The following is a 6,431-nucleotide window of genomic DNA, read 5'->3' as shown; positions in this document are numbered from 1 at the left end:
TGCATTAAAATAAATGCACATGGGATATCAGGATTAATTATTCTGAGGTTTTAGTCAACATTAGCAATGTGCTCCATGCAACGCATGAAAGCATGGAGAAGCTGTTTCCTGAGTGATTATTCTGCAGAGCAGAGTCCGGGAGACAAAGGAAATCCCACTTCAAACATTAGGCCATCAAACATTTTTGAAGAAGAGAGAGCAAGGGACCATGTGGCAAAGACAAGAATCTACAGATGGTTGAAGCAGAGATTCTAGAGATATAGCAGCCTCGAGTGAAGACACTTCACCTTGCCTCAGTCTCAAATGATTGAGATCTTTGTTATCCACCTCAACATTCATAAAATCCCGCCCAAGGCCGATGGAGAATGCCATTCTGCAAGCCTCGCCCGCCCCGGAATCGGGTAAAATTCCGGCCCTTAAAGCTACACCCAGGTTCGAGATTCGAGTCCAGCTGAGGAGACAACCTCCCAACACTTATCCTGTCACATATTCTAAGAAGTTTGTATATTTCAATGAGATCATATATCATCCTTCTAAACTTCCTTTTGTACCTTTTGGTACTTAATTCCTAACCAAAAAAGCCAATTAAGTCCAGTCAGCATTCCCAAATGAGGGACAAACCAGATCCAAGCTGACAAGACAAGAATATGCATCCCATAACGAAAACAAAAAATGCTGGCGAGTAAGTCCGACAGCATCTGTGGGGAGAGAATTAGAGCCAATGTTTCGAGTCTAGACAACCCTTCGTCAGAGCTCTGACTGAGGGCCTAATCAATTCAACCTCTCTTCCCATTCTAACAAAGGGTCACCTAAACTCGAAATATTAGCCAAATTCTCTCCCCACAGATACTGTCAGACCTCCTGAGGTTTTCCTGTATTTTCTGTTTTTGTTTCAGATTCCAGCATCCGCTTTAAATATGCATCTAATCTTGGGCTTGGTCAAACAAGATCCAAGCTGACAGGATGAGGCATTACACCCCCTCTTGCTCTTTATCTAATGCTTCATCTTAGCCAGAAGACCGAGATGGCTTATCAAAGAAGATAGGAAGAGTTTTTTTCAATATATAAAAGATAAGAGAGAAGCAAAAGTAGACATTGGGCCACTGGAAAACGAAGCTGGAGAAATAATAATAGGAAACAAAGAAATGGCAGAGGAACTGAATAGTTAGTTTGAATCAGTCTTCACGGTGGAAGACACCTGTGGGATGCCGGAGCTCCAGGAGAATCAGGGGGCACAGATGAATGTGGTGGCCATCACTAAGGAGAAGGTTCTGGGGAAACTGAAAGGTGTGAAGGTGGATAAGTTTGCCGACACTGGATGGAATATACCCCAGAGTTTTTAAAGAGAAAGCTGAGGAAATTGTGGAGGCATTGGTGGTGATACTTCAGCAATCACTGGAGGCAGGGAGAGCCCCAAAGAACTGGAAAGCAGCTCATGTAATACCGCTATTTAAGAAGGGAGTAAAGCAGCAGATGGGAAATTATAGGCCGGTTAGCCTGACTTTGGTCACTGGCAAGATTTTAGAGTCCATTATTAAAGATGAGATCGTGGGGTACTTGGAAGTGCATGATAAGATAGGACTGAGTCAGCATGGCTTCGTCAAGGAGAGTGGGAATATTAGGGGGGGATTGGGAATATTAGGGAGGGATTCTTCACGCAGAGAGTGGTGGGAGTGTGGAATGAGCTGCCAGATAAAGTGGTAAATGCATTTAACATTTAAGAAAAACTTTTAACATTTAAGAAAAACTTGGATGGGTTCATGGATGAGAGGGGTGTGGAAGGATATGGTCCAAGTGCAGGTCAGTGAGACTAGGCAAAAAATGGTTTGGCACAGACAAGAAGGGCCAAAAGGCCTGTTTCTGAGCTGTAATTTTCTCTGGTTCTGTGGAGAGGTCATGCCTGACAAATCTATTAGAGTTCTTTGAGGAGGTAACAAGGGAGTTAGATAAAGGAGAACCAGTGGACGTGATTCATTTAGATTTCCAAAAGGCCTTTGACAAGGTGCTGCATAGGAGACTGTTAAATCAGTTAAGAGCCCATGGTGTTAATTGTAAGATCCTGGCATGAATAGAGGATTGGCTGACTGGCAGAAGGCAGAGAATGGGGATTAATGTATAAAATGGTTAATGTATATTTTCACAATATACATTAACCATTTGGAAGAAGGGACTGAAGGCACTGGTGCTAAGTTTGCAGATGATACAAAGATATGTAGAGGGATATGTAGTATTGAATCATATCATAGAATCATAGAACCCTACAGTGCAGAACGAGGCCCTTCAGCCCATTGAGTCTGCACTGAACACAATCCCACCCAGGCCCTATCCCTACATATTATACCCACTAATCCCTCTAACCTACACATCCCTGGACACTAAGAGGCAATTTCTTAGCATGGCCAATCAACCTAACCCGCACATCTTTGGACTGTGGAAGGAAACCCATGCAGACACGAGGAGAATGTGCAAACTCCACCCAGACAGTGACCCGAGCTGGGAATCGAGCCCAGGACCCTGGAGCTGTGAAGCAGCAGTGCTAACCACTGTGCTACCATGCCGTCCATTAATTTGACTCTGTCCTTAACCGTAGCCAGGGCAAGAATGCCAGATTCGCTGACTGTCACTGGTCCAAGAAGACTCAACTTCTTGAACACAAAGGTCAGTTTTTTTTTAAAAGCTTTACTGTAACAACGTACATAACATCTGCCATGGCGAGATTCAAACCTGGGTTCCTAGAATATTACCTTCGTTACTTGAATATTTCTCTTTTCTCCAGTCTCTATCCCTCACAGACAGAAGCTGATGTTGAAGACCAAACTTTGATTCATGAACTAATTCATAATCATCTGCCACTTCTGCTGCTAACCTTGCAGTTTTACCCTCTGCTCTTCCACATGCATTCTCATTACTTTGGGAAGTGAAATATTAAAGTTCTCCAAAATAATCGTTTCTTTAAGAACATCCATACAGCTCGTCTATTTTGAAAGCCCTTATCAAAATTACTTTGTCTGATCCTTTCAAATTCAATGTACGATTGACCAGGTTCTTTCCTTAGATTTCAAAACCATTGTCTGTAGGGTGGAGCTCTGGCTTTAGCTCTCGTATGCTGAAACAATTCCACTGCCTGGAACATTTTGGAACAACTCTGCAGTACTACATTTGCGGGGGGTTCCTCACTGGTTGGCACTGCTGCCTCACAGCTCCAGGGAACTGATTCAATTCTGGCCAAGAGTGACTGTCTGTGTGGAGCTTGCATGTCCTCCCCATATCTGTGTGGGTTTCCTCCAGGTGCACTGGGTTCCTCCCACAGTCCAAAGATGTGCTGCTTAGGTAGATGGGCCATGCAAAATTGACCCTTAGTGTCCCAAAATGTGTAGGTTAAATGGATTTGCCATGGTAAATGTGAGGGGTTACAGGGATAGGGCGAGGGAGAGGGCCTGGGTTAGATACTCTGTCAGAGCTTTGGTGCAGACATGATGGTTCGAATGGCCTCTTCTGCACTGTAGGGATTCTATGATTATTACACCACCGAAACTTTTCAAGCACTGTATCGAGGAATGTGGGAAAGATGTGCTGGTTAGGGTGCATTGACCCGAACAGGCACCGGAGTGCAGTGCCTAGGAGAATTTCACAGTAATTTCATTGCAGTGTTAATGTAATCCTTACTTGTGACTAATAAATAAAATAATAATTTTAAATCTTTACCTGAAGAAATCCTTGAATTCTCTTTGCAATTGTTCATTCCTTTTCACTTGAAAGAAATGATTAGTTTCATGGCTTGCCGACAGTCTGACTAGGGAGTTTTGTTCTTTCTGTAGATTTAACAAGAATTGAATCAGTGGAAGCAAGATGAGAGTTCCAAGGGATTTGGGTTGTTCTTGCTTTATGTCAGAGATGTGCCTGCAGGGGTTAGGCTTAATTAGTTGCTTTCCCACTGAAACCACAATCAGACCATCAGTGAGCGCAGAGCTGGCTCCAACTCCGAGAACTTGTGAGCTTTCAGGAACCATGTGTTTCCTTTTACTTTTGAAGTGTTTTCAATGAATGTATAAAAATGTAAGGCCATTGGCAAAAGAAACAACGGGGACGCGAGGAAAAGCTTTTTTATGCAGAAGGTGGTTAGGATCTGGAATGCGCTGCCTTAGAGTCGGGGGAAGGCAGGTACAATCATGACTTTCAAACGAGAATTGGATACGCATATCCAAAGGAAAAGAAAATACTAGGCTATGGGAAAAGAATGGGGTGGCAGGGGGTGCGAGGACGAGAGGAGGGTGTAGCACTAGCTAAGTTGCTCTTACAATGAGCTGTCACGGTCAATATAGACAAGGACAATTCGGGGTGGACAACAATGTTGACCTAGCCAGTGAAGTCTACATTCCTTGAATAATTGAAAAACCAAGTATCCTCCCCTGTTGTAGCCATTTTCACAGTAAAAAGTCTGACAACACCAGGTTTTAGTCCAACCGATTTATTTGATAATTCTCACAAGCTTTCGAGGGGACAGCCTCTTCGTCAGGTGAATGGAGAGTTCTGGCCTCAGACAGAGCATATAAAGCACAGACAGTTTAGAGATTACTGATTAGAATGCGGATCCTTACACCTAACCTGCTGTTCAAGACCTGAAGTGGCTGACAACGTGAGTGGAAGTGTAACCTGTGATCAGTGCTCCTTCCACTCACATTGTCAGCCACTTCAGGTCTTGAACAGCAGGTTAGGTGTAAGGATCCGCATTCTAATCAGTAATCTCTGAACTGTCTGTGCTTTATATGCTCTGTCTGAGGCCAGAACTCTCCATTCACCTGACGAAGAGGCAGTCCCCTCGAAAGCTTGTGAGTATTATCAAATAAATCGGTTGGACTAAAACCTGGCGTTGTCAGACTTTTTACTGTGTTTACGCCAGTCCAACGCCGGCATTCCCACATCGTAGCCATTTTCTGCATCAAGCTTTAAAATCAAGGTTCGTCATGAGTAAGAGGTGGGGGGAGAATATCTGGACATGCTTTACAAGAGGGGTTTGGTCAATGTGAACAAAGCAATTCCTTCTCGCAATTGACGTTTATTGTTGAATTACTTTGAAACAGCCAGACTATAATTTCGCTTTTGGAATTTGAGTTCGACTCAAGGCCAGAGTGACAGGAGAGTGTTCATCTCAGTGGCTAGAAAAGTCCAAGCAGAAGTGAGAGTCCAATCTGAAGATTTCTGGGGTGGGATTTTCCAGCCGCACTCACCGCAACACCGGAAAACCCCTTGCCCAAGGTCAACAGACTTTTGCATGGTCCACAAACACACCCATCTTCCCCACTCCCCACCCCCCCCACCAGTTCCGATTCTCATGGTGGGTGGCACGGGTAAAGTCTTCCCCCCCCACCCCTTATTGTCTGATATAGATTGGAACTAAATTCTCAATCTTATTTTAGGGGTGCAGGAAGGTTTGGGGAATGTAAGTATCACCCCGGCGCAGTGAGGACATTAGAAAGCTTGAAAAAAGAAAAACTAATCACTCCATCAAAGTTCTTCAATAGAGCATTGTTATCAATAATAGCTTCTACTCATCCATTTATAATTCCTTGGTGCTCTTCACATGATTCCAGAGATTTTAGAATGAAACCTTCCTTGCTAAGCCTGTAAAAAGAAAACTTACATCCAATTGTATTCAGAGAGACATGTCAAATCTTTTCACATATATTGATATATACAGTGAAGAACAGTCACTGTTGTTACATGTTAAAAACGGTCATTGTCAGCACACAAACGACAATTAAATGAAGGCCTGTTTAATCTGCTTTTTTGACTGAGGGAAAATGGTGAACGGAATATCATCAATCCCTACTCTTCATGTTATACAGAGGGATCTTTCCTACCCAGGCTGATTGTAACTCTTGACAGTCCAATATTCTCTCAGTGCTGCACTAATAGGTCAATTACACTCAGCTTCTTGTGTGAGGCTTGAATCAAAATGTTTTTATGGGTGGCATGGTGAATGGGTGGCACAGTGGTTAGCACTGCTGCCCCACATAACCAGAGGGCTGGGTTCAATTCCCTGCTTGGGTCACTTTCCATCTAGAGCCTGCGTCGGTTTCCTCTGAGATCTCCAGCTTCCTCCCACAGTTTGAAAGATGTGCTGGTTAGGAGCATCAGCCGTGCTAAATTCTCCCTCAGTGTACCCGAACAGGTGCAGAGTGTGGCAGCTCGGGGATTTTCACATTAACCTCAATGCAATGTCAATGTAAACCTACTCATGGCACTAATAATTAAACTTAAACTTTTTGATTCAGAGGCCATCATGATATGAATGTAAGTTATGTGATGGGTGACACGGTGGCACAATGGTTAGCACTGCTGCTTCATAGCATCAGGGACCCGGTTTCAATTGCAGCCTCGGGTCGCTTTCTGTGTGGAGTTTGCACATTCTCCCCATGTCTGTGTGGGCT

Source organism: Carcharhinus amblyrhynchos, chromosome 4, assembly GCF_965287045.1.
Source record: "Carcharhinus amblyrhynchos chromosome 4, sCarAmb.v2.hapA, whole genome shotgun sequence".
Classification (NCBI taxonomy): Eukaryota; Metazoa; Chordata; class Chondrichthyes; order Carcharhiniformes; family Carcharhinidae; genus Carcharhinus; species Carcharhinus amblyrhynchos.
Note: the sequence above shows the minus strand (reverse complement) of the source record.